A 15000-nucleotide genomic window follows, 5' to 3' on the forward strand; every position below is an offset into this window, starting at 1 on the left:
GGCCAGCATGACATGCCACGGCCTCGGCCCGCATGCCTTGCTACGGCGTCGCCCAACAAGCCATGCCACGGCCTCGGCCCGCATAACATGCCACGGCCTCGGACCGCATGCCTTGCTACGGCGTCGCCCAACATGCCATGCCACGGCCTCGGCCCGCATGACATGCCACGGCCTCGGCCATCATGCCATGCCACGGCCTCGGCCCGCATGCCTTGCCACGGCGTTGCCCAACATGCCATGCCACGGCCTCGGCCCGCATGCCATGCCATGCCACGGCCACGGCCCGCATGCCATGCCACGGCCACGGCCTCGGCCCGCATGCCTTGCTACGGCGTCGCCCAACATGCCATGCCACGGCCTCGGCCCGCATGCCGTGCCACGGCCTCGGCCCGCATGCCATGCCATGCCACGGCCCGCATGTCTTGCCACGGCGTTGCCAAACATGCCATGCCACGGCCTCGGCCCGCATGCCTTGCGACGGCGTCGCCCAACATGCCATGCCACGGCCACGGCCCGCATGCCATGCCACGGCCTCGGCCCGCATGCCATACCACGGCCTCGGCCCGCATGCATTGCTGCGGCGTTGCCCAACATGCCATGCCACGGCCTCGGCCCGCATGCCTTGCCACCGCGTTGCCCAGCATGCCATGCCACCGCGTTGCCCGGCGTGCCATGCCTTAGCCTTGGCCAACATGTCGAGCCACGGCCTCGGCCCGCATGCCATGCCATGCCACAGCCCGCATGTCTTGCCACGGCGTTGCCAAACATGCCATGCCACGGCCTCGGCCCGCATGCCTTGCTACGGCGTCGCCCAACATGCCATGACATGCCACGGCCTCGGCCCGCATGCCTTGCTACGGCGTCGCCCAACATGCCATGCCACGGCCTCGGCCCGCATGCCATGCCACGGCCTCGGCCCGCATGCCTTGCGACGGCGTCGCCCAACATGCCATGCCACGGCCTCTGCCCGCATGCCATGCCACGGCCTCGCCCCGCGTGACATGCCACGGCCTCGGCCCGCATGCCTTGCCACGACGTCGCCCAACTTGCCATGCCACGGCCTCGGCCCGCATGCCATGCCACGGCCTCGGCTCGCATGACATGCCACGGCCTCGGCCCGCATGCCTTGCTACGGCGTCGCCCAACATGCCATGCCACGGCCTCGGCCCGCATGCCATGCCATGGCCTCGGCCCGCATGACATGCCACGGCCTCGGACCGCATGCCTTGCTACGGCGTCGCCCAACATGCCATGCCACGGCCCCGGCCCGCATGCCTTGCCACCGCGTTGCCCGGCGTGCCATGCCACCGCGTTGCCCGGCGTGCCATGCCTTAGCCTTGGCCAACATGTCGTGCCACGGCCTCGGCCCGCATGCCATGCCATGCCACGGCCCGCATGTCTTGCCACGGCGTTGCCAAACATGCCATGCCACGGCCTCGGCCCGCATGCCTTGCCACGGCCTCGGCCAACATGCCATGCCACGGCCTCGGCCCGCATGCCATGCCACGGCCTCGGCCCGCATGACATGCCACGGCCTCGGCCCGCATGCCTTGCTACGGCGTCGCCCAACATGCCATGCCACGGCCTCGGCCCGCATGCCATGCCACGGCCTCGGCCCGCATGCCCTTCTACGGCGTTGCCCAACATGCCATGCCACGGCCTCGGCCCGCATGCCTTGCCACCGCGTTGCCCAGCATGCCATGCCAACGCGTTGCCCGGCGTGCCATGCCTTAGCCTTGGCCAACATGTCGTGCCACGGCCTCGGCCCGCATGCCATGCCACGGCCTCGGCCCGCATGTCTTGCCACGGCGTTGCCCAACATGCCATGCCACGGCCTCGGCCCCCATGCCTTGCCACCGCGCTGCCCAGCATGCCAATGCACCGCGTTGCCCGGCGTGCCATGCCTTAGCCTTGGCCAACATGCCACGCCACGGCCTCGGCCCGCATGGCTTGCCAGGGCGTTGCCCAACATGCCATGCCACGGCCTCGGCCCGCATGTCTTGCCACGGCGTTGCCCAACATGCCATGCCATGCCACGCCACGGCCTCGGCCCGCATGCCATGCCACGGCCTCGGCCCGCATGCCATGCCATGCCACGGCCTCGGCCCGCATGCCATGCCACGGCCTCGGCCAGCATGCCATGCCAAGGCCTCGGCCCGCATGCCTTGCCACGGCGTTGCCCAGCATGCCATGCCACCGCGTTGCCCAGCGGGCCGTGCCGCGGCCTCGGCCCGCATGCCTTGCGACTGCCTTGGCCAGCGTGCCATGCCACAGCGTGCCATGCCTTAGCCTTGGCCTACATGCCATGCCACTGCCTTGGCCAGCATGTCGTGCCACCGCCACGGCCAGCATGCCATGCCGGTCCGTTGCCCAGCATGCCACGGCCGTGGCGGCATGGCAAGCCACGGCCTCGGCCAGCATGCCATGCCACGGCCTCGGCCAGCATGCCATGGCACTGTCTTGGTCAGCATGCCATGCCATGGCACCGCCTTGTCCAGCACGCCGTGCCGCAGCGTTGGCCAGCATGCCTTGGCCGGCATGCCATGCCAATGCCTTGGGCCAACATGGCGTGCCACGGGCTGGGCCATGCCGGTCCGTTGCCCGGCATGCCACGGCCGTGGCGGCATGGCAAGCCACGGCCTCGGCCAGCATGCCATGCCCCGGCCTCGCCCAGCATGCCATGGCACGGTCTTGGTCAGCATGCCATGCCATGGCACCGCCTTGTGCAGCGTTGGCCAGCATGCCTTGGCCGGCATGCCATGCCAATGCCTTGGGCCAACATGGCGTGCCACGGGCTGGGCGAGCACGGCATGCCACGGGCTGGGCGAGCATGCCACGCCACGGCCTTGGCTAGCAGCAAGGCATGCCACGGCCTCGGCGAGCATGCCATGCCATGCCAAGGCCAAGGCCAAAGCCAAGGCCAAGGCAGTGGGCAAGGCCAAGTCCCTGTGCAAGGCATGGCCAAGGCCAAGGCAAAGGCCAAGGCCGCGGGCAAAGGCCAAGGCCAAGGCCAAGGCCATGGCGTGCCACCGCCTCGATCGATCTTTTTGAACATGATTCTTTTATAATCTTACCCAAACCGTGCAACACAATTAAAAATGCACTACAATCAATTTTAAATGTCATTCCCTATTTTTTTGCAATTTTTCTGGAGCTTTTCGAATTTTTAAAGCCCTTATTTGGCATAAAAAAATCAAAATAAAATAAAAAAAATGAAAAAAATAATTTAATAATTTCTATAATTACTAGTGAATCATCCTTTAATTATGGGAATTTTTCCATAATTTTTTGACTATTTTTATTAATTTTTATTATTTTTTAAGTATTAATATCGAAATAAATTAAAATAAAATATTTTCTGTAAAAAAATATTTTTTTTAATTTTTTTTATGGTGTATTAAATTATTTCCTACAACTTTCATGTTGAAAGTTTTGGCAAAAAACCATTACTTTTTAAAAAAACCCCATTATGACTCCTCGAACATGCTTGATGTTTCCTCCTGCCAGATTGAAAAGGGCTTAACAGGCTATTATAAGGGGGGGGCACCTCCCTTGCCCAGGGCAAGGCAGTGGCAGGTACGCCCCATGTTGGGCGCGGCCTGGGCTGCGGCCTTGGGTTACATGCACTGCGGCTCGACCGCGGCCTGGGCTGCGGCCTGGGGCGGCTCGGCCGCGGCCTTGGGCGGCCTGGACCGCGGCCTTGGGCGGCCTTGCGCGGCCTGGGCGCGGCCTTGGGCGGCCTGGGCGCGGCCTTGCGCGGCCTGGGCGCGGCCTTGGGCGGCCTGGGCGCGGCCTTGCGCGGCCTGGGCGCGGCCTTGGGCAGCATGGCGTGGCATGCGCGCGGGCGTGGGCGGCCTGGCATGCGCGCGGCATGGGCAGCACGGCATGGCATGCGCACGGCCTGGGCGGCCTGGCATGCAGCCGGCCTGGCATGCCCGCGGCGTGGGCAGCACGGCATGGCATGCGCACGGCCTGGGCGGCCTGGCATGCAGCCGGCCTGGCATGCCCGCGGCGTGGGCAGCACGGCATGGCATGCGCACGGCCTGGGCGGCCTGGCATGCAGCCGGCCTGGGCAGCACGGCATGGCATGCGCACGGCCTGGGCGGCCTGGCATGCCCGCGGCGTGGGCAGCGTGGCCTGTGCGAATACCGCGCGCGTGGTCTTTTGACCACGGTGCGCGTGTTGCGCGCATGGTCGCGCACGCCTTTGCACGCCTTTGCACGCCTTCGCACGCAACGCACGTCTAGTGATAAGAACCGCAGCCAAGGCAGCCCAGCCCCAAGGCCAAGGCCAGCAGCATGGCATGCCACGGCGAAGGCAGCCCAGCCAAAGCCAGCAGCATGCCATGCCAAGGCCAGCAGCATGCCATGCCACGGCCAAGGCAGGCCAGCCAAAGCCAGCAGCATGCCATGCCAAGGCCAAGGCCAGCAGCATGCCATGCCACGGCCAAGGCAGCCCAGCCAAAGCCAGCAGCATGCCAAGCCAAGGCCAAGGCCAGCAGCATGCCATGCCACGGCCAAGGCAGCCCAGCCAAAGCCAGCAGCATGCCATGCCAAGGCCTAGGCCAGCAGCATGCCATGCCACGGCCAAGGCAGGCAAGCCAAAGCCAGCAGCATGCCATGCCAAGGCCAAGGCCAGCAGCATGCCATGCCACGGCCAAGGCAGCCCAGCCAAAGCCAGCAGCATGCCATGCCAAGGCCTAGGCCAGCAGCATGCCATGCCACGGCCAAGGCAGGCCAGCCAAAGCCAGCAGCATGCCATGCCAAGGCCAAGGCCAGCAGCATGCCATGCCACGGCCAAGGCAGCCCACCCAAAGCCAGCAGCATGCCATGCCAAGGCCTAGGCCAGCAGCATGCCATGCCACGGCCAAGGCAGGCGAGCCAAAGCCAGCAGCATGCCATGCCAAGGCCATGGCCAGCAGCATGCCATGCCACGGCCAAGGCAGCCCAGCCAAAGCCAGCAGCATGCCATGCCAAGGCCTAGGCCAGCAGCATGCCATGCCACGGCCAAGGCAGGCCAGCCAAAGCCAGCAGCATGCCATGCCAAGGCCATGGCCAGCAGCATGCCATGCCACGGCCAAGGCAGCCCAGCCAAAGCCAGCAGCATGCCATGCCAAGGCCAAGGCCAGCAGCATGCCATGCCACGGCCAAGGCAGCCCAGCCAAAGCCACCAGCATGCCATGCCAAGGCCTAGGCCAGCAGCATGCCATGCCACGGCCAAGGCAGGCCAGCCAAAGCCAGCAGCATGCCATGCCAAGGCCAAGGCCAGCAGCATGCCATGCCACGGCCAAGGCAGCCCAGCCAAAGCCAGCAGCATGCCATGCCAAGGCCTAGGCCAGCAGCATGCCATGCCACGGCCAAGGCAGGCGAGCCAAAGCCAGCAGCATGCCATGCCAAGGCCATGGCCAGCAGCATGCCATGCCACGGCCAAGGCAGCCCAGCCAAAGCCAGCAGCATGCCATGCCAAGGCCAAGGCCAGCAGCATGCCATGCCACGGCCAAGGCAGCCCAGCCAAAGCGAGCAGCATGCCATGCCAAGGCCTAGGCCAGCAGCATGCCATGCCACGGCCAAGGCAGGCCAGCCAAAGCCAGCAGCATGCCATGCCAAGGCCAAGGCCAGCAGCATGCCATGCCACGGCCAAGGCAGCCCAACCAAAGCCAGCAGCATGCCATGCCAAGGCCTAGGCCAGCAGCATGCCATGCCACGGCCAAGGCAGGCCAGCCAAAGCCAGCAGCATGCCATGCCAAGGCCTAGGCCACCAGCATGCCATGCCACGGCCAAGGCAGCCCAGCCAAAGCCAGCAGCATGCCATGCCAAGGCCAAGGCCAGCAGCATGCCATGCCACGGCCAAGGCAGCCCAGCCAAAGCCAGCAGCATGCCATGCCAAGGCCTAGGCCAGCAGCATGCCATGCCACGGCCAAGGCAGGCAAGCCAAAGCCAGCAGCATGCCATGCCAAGGCCATGGCCAGCAGCATGCCATGCCACGGCCAAGGCAGCCCAGCCAAAGCCAGCAGCATGCCATGCCAAGGCCAAGGCCAGCAGCATGCCATGCCACGGCCAAGGCAGCCCAGCCAAAGTCAGCAGCATGCCATGCCAAGGCCTAGGCCAGCAGCATGCCATGCCACGGCCAAGGCAGGCCAGCCAAAGCCAGCAGCATGCCATGCCAAGGCCAAGGCCAGCAGCATGCCATGCCACGGCCAAGGCAGCCCGACCAAAGCCAGCAGCATGCCATGCCAAGGCCTAGGCCAGCAGCATGCCATGCCACGGCCAAGGCAGGCCAGCCAAAGCCAGCAGCATGCCATGCCAAGGCCTAGGCCACCAGCATGCCATGCCACGGCCAAGGCAGCCCTGCCAAAGCCAGCAGCATGCCATGCCATGGCCAAGGCCAGCAGCATGCCATGCCACGGCCAAGGCAGCCCAGCCAAAGCCAGCAGCATGCCATGCCAAGGCCTAGGCCAGCAGCATGCCATGCCACGGCCAAGGCAGGCCAGCCAAAGCCAGCAGCATGCCATGCCAAGGCCTAGGCCAGCAGCATGCCATGCCACGGCCAAGGCAGCCCAGCCAAAGCCAGCAGCATGCCATATCACGGCCAAGGGCAGCAGCATGCCATGCCACGGCCAAGGCAGCCCAGCCAAAGCCAGCAGCATGCCATGCCATGGCCTAGGCCAGCAGCATGCCATGCCACGGCCAAGGCAGGCCAGCCAAAGCCAGCAGCATGCCATGCCAAGGCCAAGGCCAGCAGCATGCCATGCCACGGCCAAGGCAGGCCAGCCAAAGCCAGCAGCATGCCATGCCAAGGCCTAGGCCAGCAGCATGCCATGCCACGGCCAAGGCAGCCCAGCCAAAGCCAGCAGCATGCCATCTCAAGGCCAAGGCCAGCAGCATGCCATGCCACGGCCAAGGCAGCCCAGCCAAAGCCAGCAGCATGCCATGCCATGGCCTAGGCCAGCAGCATGCCATGCCACGGCCAAGGCAGGCCAGCCAAAGCCAGCAGCATGCCATGCCAAGGCCTAGGCCAGCAGCATGCCATGCCACGGCCAAAACAGGCCAGCCAAAGCCAGCAGCATGCCATGCCAAGGCCTACGCCAGCAGCATGCCAAGCCACGGCCAAGGCAGGCCAGCCAAAGCCAGCAGCATGCCATGCCAAGGCCAAGGCCAGCAGCATGCCATGCCACGGCCAAGGCAGGCCTGCCAAAGCCAGCAGCATGCCATGCCAAGGCCTAGGCCAGCAGCATGCCATGCCACGGCCAAGGCAGGCCAGCCAAAGCGAGCAGCATGCCATGCCAAGGCCAAGGCCAGCAGCATGCCATGCCACGGCCAAGGCAGCCCAACCAAAGCCAGCAGCATGCCATGCCAAGGCTTAGGCCAGCAGCATGCCATGCCACGGCCAAGGCAGGCCAGCCAAAGCCAGCAGCATGCCATGCCAAGGCCTAGGCCACCAGCATGCCATGCCACGGCCAAGGCAGCCCAGCCAAAGCCAGCAGCATGCCATGCCAAGGCCAAGGCCAGCAGCATGCCATGCCACGGCCAAGGCAGCCCAGGCAAAGCCAGCAGCATGCCATGCCAAGGCCTAGGCCAGCAGCATGCCATGCCACGGCCAAGGCAGGCCAGCCAAAGCCAGCAGCATGCCATGCCAAGGCCAAGGCCAGCAGCATGCCATGCCACGGCCAAGGCAGCCCAACCAAAGCCAGCAGCATGCCATGCCAAGGCCTAGGCCAGCAGCATGCCATGCCACGGCCAAGGCAGGCCAGCCAAAGCCAGCAGCATGCCATGCCAAGGCCTAGGCCACCAGCATGCCATGCCACGGCCAAGGCAGCCCAGCCAAAGCCAGCAGCATGCCATGCCAAGGCCAAGGCCAGCAGCATGCCATGCCACGGCCAAGGCAGCCCAGCCAAAGCCAGCAGCATGCCATGCCAAGGCCTAGGCCAGCAGCATGCCATGCCACGGCCAAGGCAGGCCAGCCAAAGCCAGCAACATGCCATGCCAAGGCCTAGGCCAGCAGCATGCCATGCCACGGCCAAGGCAGCCCAGCCAAAGCCAGCAGCATGCCATATCACGGCCAAGGGCAGCAGCATGCCATGCCACGGCCAAGGCAGCCCAGCCAAAGCCAGCAGCATGCCATGCCATGGCCTAGGCCAGCAGCATGCCATGCCACGGCCAAGGCAGGCCAGCCAAAGCCAGCAGCATGCCATGCCAAGGCCAAGGCCAGCAGCATGCCATGCCACGGCCAAGGCAGGCCAGCCAAAGCCAGCAGCATGCCATGCCAAGGCCTAGGCCAGCAGCATGCCATGCCACGGCCAAGGCAGCCCAGCCAAAGCCAGCAGCATGCCATATCAAGGCCAAGGCCAGCAGCATGCCATGCCACGGCCAAGGCAGCCCAGCCAAAGCCAGCAGCATGCCATGCCATGGCCTAGGCCAGCAGCATGCCATGCCACGGCCAAGGCAGGCCAGCCAAAGCCAGCAGCATGCCATGCCAAGGCCTAGGCCAGCAGCATGCCATGCCACGGCCAAAACAGGCCAGCCAAAGCCAGCAGCATGCCATGCCAAGGCCTAGGCCAGCAGCATGCCATGCCACGGCCAAGGCAGGCCAGCCAAAGCCAGCAGCATGCCATGCCAAGGCCAAGGCCAGCAGCATGCCATGCCACGGCCTAGGCCAGCAGCATGCCATGCCACGGCCAAGGCAGCCCAGCCAAAGCCAGCAGCATGCCATGCCAAGGCCTAGGCCAGCAGCATGCCATGCCACGGCCAAGGCAGCCCAGCCAAAGCCAGCAGCATGCCATGCCAAGGCCAAGGCCAGCAGCATGCCATGCCACGGCCAAGGCAGCCCAGCCAAAGCCAGCAGCATGCCATGCCAAGGCCAAGGCCAGCAGCATGCCATGCCACGGCCAAGGCAGCCCAGCCAAAGCCAGCAGCATGCCATGCCAAGGCCTAGGCCAGCAGCATGCCATGCCACGGCCAAGGCAGGCCAGCCAAAGCCAACAGCATGGCATGCCAAGGCCAAGGCCAGCAGCATGCCATGCCACGGCCAAGGCAGCCCAGCCAAAGCCAGCAGCATGCCATGCCAAGGCCTAGGCCAGCAGCATGCCATGCCACGGCCAAGGCAGGCCAGCCAAAGCGAGCAGCATGCCATGCCAAGGCCTAGGCCAGCAGCATGCCATGCCACGGCCAAGGCAGCCCAACCTAAGCCAGCAGCATGCCATGCCAAGGCTTAGGCCAGCAGCATGCCATGCCACGGCCAAGGCAGGCCAGCCAAAGCCAGCAGCATGCCATGCTAAGGCCTAGGCCACCAGCATGCCATGCCACGGCCAAGGCAGCCCAGCCAAAGCCAGCAGCATGCCATGCCAAGGCCAAGGCCAGCAGCATGCCATGCCACGGCCAAGTCAGCCCAGCCAAAGCCAGCAGCATGCCATGCGAAGGCCTAGGCCAGCAGCATGCCATGCCACGGCCAACGCAGGCCAGCCAAAGCCAGCAGCATGCCATGCCAAGGCCTAGGCCAGCAGCATGCCATGCCACGGCCATGGCAGCCCAGCCAAAGCCAGCAGCATGCCATATCAAGGCCAAGGGCAGCAGCATGCCATGCCACGGCCAAGGCAGCCCAGCCAAAGCCAGCAGCATGCCATGCCATGGCCTAGGCCAGCAGCATGCCATGCCACGGCCAAGGCAGGCCAGCCAAAGCCAGCAGCATGCCATGCCAAGGCCTAGGCCACCAGCATGCCATGCCACGGCCAAGGCAGCCCAACCAAAGCTAGCAGCATGCCATGCCAAGGCCAAGGCCAGCAGCATGCCATGCCACGGCCAAGGCAGCCCAGCCAAAGCCAGCAGCATGCCATGCCAAGGCCTAGGCCAGCAGCATGCCATGCCACGGCCAAGGCAGGCAAGCCAAAGCCAGCAGCATGCCATGCCAAGGCCATGGCCAGCAGCATGCCATGCCACGGCCAAGGCAGCCCAGCCAAAGCCAGCAGCATGCCATGCCAAGGCCAAGGCCAGCAGCATGCCATGCCACGGCCAAGGCAGCCCAGCCAAAGCCAGCAGCATGCCATGCCAAGGCCTAGGCCAGCAGCATGCCATGCCACGGCCAAGGCAGGCCAGCCAAAGCCAGCAGCATGCCATGCCAAGGCCAAGGCCAGCAGCATGCCATGCCACGGCCAAGGCAGCCCACCCAAAGCCAGCAGCATGCCATGCCAAGGCCTAGGCCAGCAGCATGCCATGCCACGGCCAAGGCAGGCCAGCCAAAGAAAGCAGCATGCCATGCCAAGGCCTAGGCCACCAGCATGCCATGCCACGGCCAAGGCAGCCCAGCCAAAGCCAGCAGCATGCCATGCCAAGGCCAAGGCCAGCAGCATGCCATGCCACGGCCAAGGCAGCCCAGCCAAAGCCAGCAGCATGCCATGCCAAGGCCAAGGCCAGCAGCATGCCATGCCACGGCCAAGGCAGCCCAGCCAAAGCCAGCAGCATGCCATGCCAAGGCCAAGGCCAGCAGCATGCCATGCCACGGCCAAGGCAGCCCAGCCAAAGCCAGCAGCATGCCATGCCAAGGCCTAGGCCAGCAGCATGCCATGCCACGGCCAAGGCAGCCCAGCCAAAGCCAGCAGCATGCCATGCCAAGGCCTAGGCCAGCAGCATGCCATGCCACGGCCAAGGCAGGCCAGCCAAAGCCAGCAGCATGCCATGCCAAGGCCAAGGCCAGCAGCATGCCATGCCACGGCCAAGGCAGCCCACCCAAAGCCAGCAGCATGCCATGCCAAGGCCTAGGCCAGTAGCATGCCATGCCACGGCCAAGGCAGGCCAGCCAAAGCCAGCAGCATGCCATGCCAAGGCCTAGGCCACCAGCATGCCATGCCACGGCCAAGGCAGCCCAGCCAAAGCCAGCAGCATGCCATGCCAAGGCCAAGGCCAGCAGCATGCCATGCCACGGCCAAGGCAGCCCAGCCAAAGCCAGCAGCATGCCATGCGAAGGCCTAGGCCAGCAGCATGCCATGCCACGGCCAACGCAGGCCAGCCAAAGCCAGCAGCATGCCATGCCAAGGCCTAGGCCAGCAGCATGCCATGCCACGGCCATGGCAGCCCAGCCAAAGCCAGCAGCATGCCATATCAAGGCCAAGGGCAGCAGCATGCCATGCCACGGCCAAGGCAGCCCAGCCAAAGCCAGCAGCATGCCATGCCATGGCCTAGGCCAGCAGCATGCCATGCCACGGCCAAGGCAGGCCAGCCAAAGCCAGCAGCATGCCATGCCAAGGCCAAGGCAGCCCAGCCAAAGCCAGCAGCATTCCATGCCAAGGCCTAGGCCAGCAGCATGCCATGCCACGGCCAAGGCAGCCCAGCCAAAGCCAGCAGCATGCCATATCAAGGCCAAGGCCAGCAGCATGCCATGCCACGGCCAAGGCAGCCCAGCCAAAGCCAGCAGCATGCCATGCCATGCCTAGGCCAGCAGCATGCCATGCCACGGCCAAGGCAGGCCAGCCAAAGCCAGCAGCATGCCATGCCAAGGCCTAGGCCAGCAGCATGCCATGCCACGGCCAAGGCAGGCCAGCCAAAGCCAGCAGCATGCCATGCCAAGGCCAAGGCCAGCAGCATGCCATGCCACGGCCAAGGCAGGCCAGCCAAAGCCAGCAGCATGCCATGCCAAGGCCAAGGCCAGCAGCATGCCATGCCATGGCCAAGGCTGCCAGCCAAAGCCAGCAGCATGCCATGCCAAGGCCTAGGCCAGCAGCATGCCATGCCACGGCCAAGGCAGCCCAGCCAAAGCCAGCAGCATGCCATGCCAAGGCCTAGGCCAGCAGCATGCCATGCCACGGCCAAGGCAGCCCAGCCAAAGCCAGCAGCATGCCATGCCACGGCCAAGGCAGCCCAGCCAAAGCCAGCAGCATGCCATGCCAAGGCCAAGGCCAAGGCCAGCAGCATGCCATGCCATGCCACGGCCAAGGCCAAGGCCAAGGCAGCCCATCCGAAGCCAGCAACATTCCATGGCAAGGCCAACGCAGCCCAGCCAAAGCCGGCGGCATGCCATGCCAAGGCTAAGGCCAGCCGCATGTCTTGCCACGGCCTTGTCCCGCAGCGTGGCGTGCCTTGGCCTTGGGCTAGAACATCGCATGCCACGCCCTTGGCAAGCAATCCTGTCCCTCGTGTAATTGCCATTTGGTTTGGCTTTGACTTACGTATATGTTGCCCTGCGAAATGCTTGTCCCTCGGGTAATAGCCGGTTTGGTTGCCTTTGACTTGCGAACACGTTGCTAGTGCTTTCCCCAGTGGAAGCTTGTTGGGAAAAGTATGTCCCTCGGAAGTTGCCTGTTGCGTTTGTTATTTGCATTCGAGCTATCCGATGCTTGCTGGGTTTCTCTAAGAGTTTTTGCACGTTCGTCGGGCTTTTTAATTATTTATTTACTCATAAAAATTATAATAAAATAAATTAAAAATAAAAAAATAATTAAAAAAATTACTATAATTACTAGTGCCTCATCTTATAATTGTTGGAATTTTTCTAGAATTTTTTGAGTATTTTTAGTAATTTTTATTATTTTTTAAGTATTAAAATTGAAATAAATTAAAATAAAATATTCCGGTGGCCAAATATTTTTTTATAATTTTTTTTATGGTGTATTAAATTATTTCATACAACTTTCATGTTGAAAGTTTTGGCAAAAAACCATTACTTTTTAAAAAAACCCCATTATGACTCCTCGAACATGCTTGATGTTTCCTCCTGCCAGATTGAAAAGGGCTTAACAGGCTATTATAAGGGGGGGGCACCTCCCTTAAGGCTGGCCAGCATGGCCAGGCCACAGGCCACGCCTATGCCTAGGCGGGCGCTTGGCACATGCCATCGCTTGGCTTGTGGCATTGGCTTGTGGCATCGAAACTACATAGCCAAGCACGGGATGCGTCGAGTGGCGGCCCGCGGCGGTGGCGGTGGCACGTTGGCCTAGGGCAGCATGCCATGCCACAGCCTTGGCCAGCAACATGGCATGCCAAAGCCTTGGCCAGCAGCATGCCATGCCCTGGCCTTGGCAAGCATGTCATGCCACGGCCTTGGCCAGCAGCATGCCATGCCACGACCTTGGCCAGCAGCATGCCATGCCCCGGCCTTGGCCAGCATGTCATGCCACGGCCTTGGCCAGCAGCATGCCATGCCACAGCCTTGGCCAGCAGCATGCCATGCCACAGCCTTGGCCAGCAGCACGCCATGCCCCGGCCTTGGCAACCTTGCCAAGCCACGGCCATGGCCAGCAGCGTGCTATGCCCCGGCCTTGGCCAGCAGCGTGCCATGCCACGACCTTGGCCAGCAGCTTGCCATGCCCCGGCCTTGGCCAGCATGTCATGCCACGGCCTTGGCCAGCAGCATGCCATGCCACGGCCTTGGCCAGCAACATGGCATGCCGCGGCCTTGGCCGGCAGCATGCCATGCCGCGGCCTTGGCCGGCAGCATGCCATGCCGCGGCCTTGGCCGGCAGCATGGCAAGCCCAAGCCTTGGTCAGCAGCAGCATGCCATGCCAACGCCTTGGCCAGCAGCATGCCATGCCAACGCCTTGGCCATCAGCATGCCTTGCCACGGCCTCGGCCATCCGCATGCCTTGCCACGGCCTCGGCCATCAGCATGCCTTGCCACGGCCTTGTCCAGCAGCATGGCATGCCCGGCCTTGGCCAGCAGCATGTCATGCCACGGCCTTGGCAAGCATGCCAAGCCACGGCCTTGGCAAGCATGCCATGTCCCTCGGGTAATTGTACAAGTTGCCTTGCGAAATGCATGTCCCTCGGTTAAATTGCCATTAGGTTGGCTTTGGCGTGCGAACGAGTTGCATGTGCTTTCCTTGTGGAAGCTTGTTGCGAGAAGTATGTCCCTCGAAAGTTGCCTGTTGCGTTTGTTATTTGCATTCGCGCTAACCGGTGCTTGCTCGGCCTCTCTAAATGTTTTTGTGCGTTCGTCGGGCTTCTTGGTCCTTCGGGGGGTGATTCGTTTTGGGGGGCTGGTGCACAGTGTACGTCGTGGCGCGTGAGTTGTGTTCGGTTTGTGCGAGTTGGACGGATCCCTGCCTGTGCAGCGAACTCCACTGGTGCATTCCTCCATGTCCCTCGGGTTGTCTTCGACTCGCCTTCGGGTTGCTTGCGCTTCCCTAGTGGAAGGTGCCTTGCGAAAAGCGTGTCCCTCGGGTAATTGCCATTTGGTTGGCTTTGACGTTCGAACGAGTTGCCTATGCTTTCCTAGTGGAAGCTTGTTGCGAAAAGTATGTCCCTCGAAATTTGCCTGTTGCGTTTGTTATTTGCATTCGCGCTAACCGGTGCTTGCTCGGCCTCTCTAAATGTTTTCGCGCGTTCGTCGGGCTTCTTAGTCCTTCGGGGGGTGATTCGTTTTGGGGGGCTGGTGCACAGTGTACGTCGTGGCGCGTGAGTTGTGTTCGGTTTGTGCGAGTTGGACGGATCCCTGCATGTGCAGCGAACTCCACTGGTGCATTCCTCCATGTCCCTCGGGTTGTCTTCGACTCGCCTTCGGGTTGCCTGCGCTTCCCTAGTGGAAGGTGCCTTGCGAAAAGCGTGTCCCTCGGGTAATTGCCATTTGGTTGGCTTTGACGTTCGAACGAGTTGCCTATGCTTTCCTAGTGGAAGCTTGTTGCGAAAAGTATGTCCCTCGAAAGTTGCCTGTTGCGCTTGTTACTTTCATTCGCGCTAACCGGTGCTTGCTCGGCCTCTCTAAATGTTTTCGCGCGTTCGTCGGGCTTCTTAGTCCTTCGGGGGGTGATTCGTTTTGGGGGGCTGGTGCACAGTGTACGTCGTGGCGCGTGAGTTGTGTTCGGTTTGTGCGAGTTGGACGGATCCCTGCCTGTGCAGCGAATTCCACTGGTGCATTCCTCCATGTCCCTCGGGTGATCGCCTTTAGGTTGTCTTCGACTCGCCTTCGGGTTGTCTGCGCTTCCCTAGTGGAAGGTGCCTTGCGAAAAGCATGTCCCTCGGGTAATTGCCATTTGGTTGGCTTTGACGTTCGAACGAGTTGCCTGTGCTTTCCTAGTG

The sequence above is a fragment of the Camellia sinensis genome, chromosome 6 (assembly GCF_055761805.1).
Source record: "Camellia sinensis isolate YWXY chromosome 6, ASM5576180v1, whole genome shotgun sequence".
NCBI classification, from domain to species: Eukaryota; Viridiplantae; Streptophyta; class Magnoliopsida; order Ericales; family Theaceae; genus Camellia; species Camellia sinensis.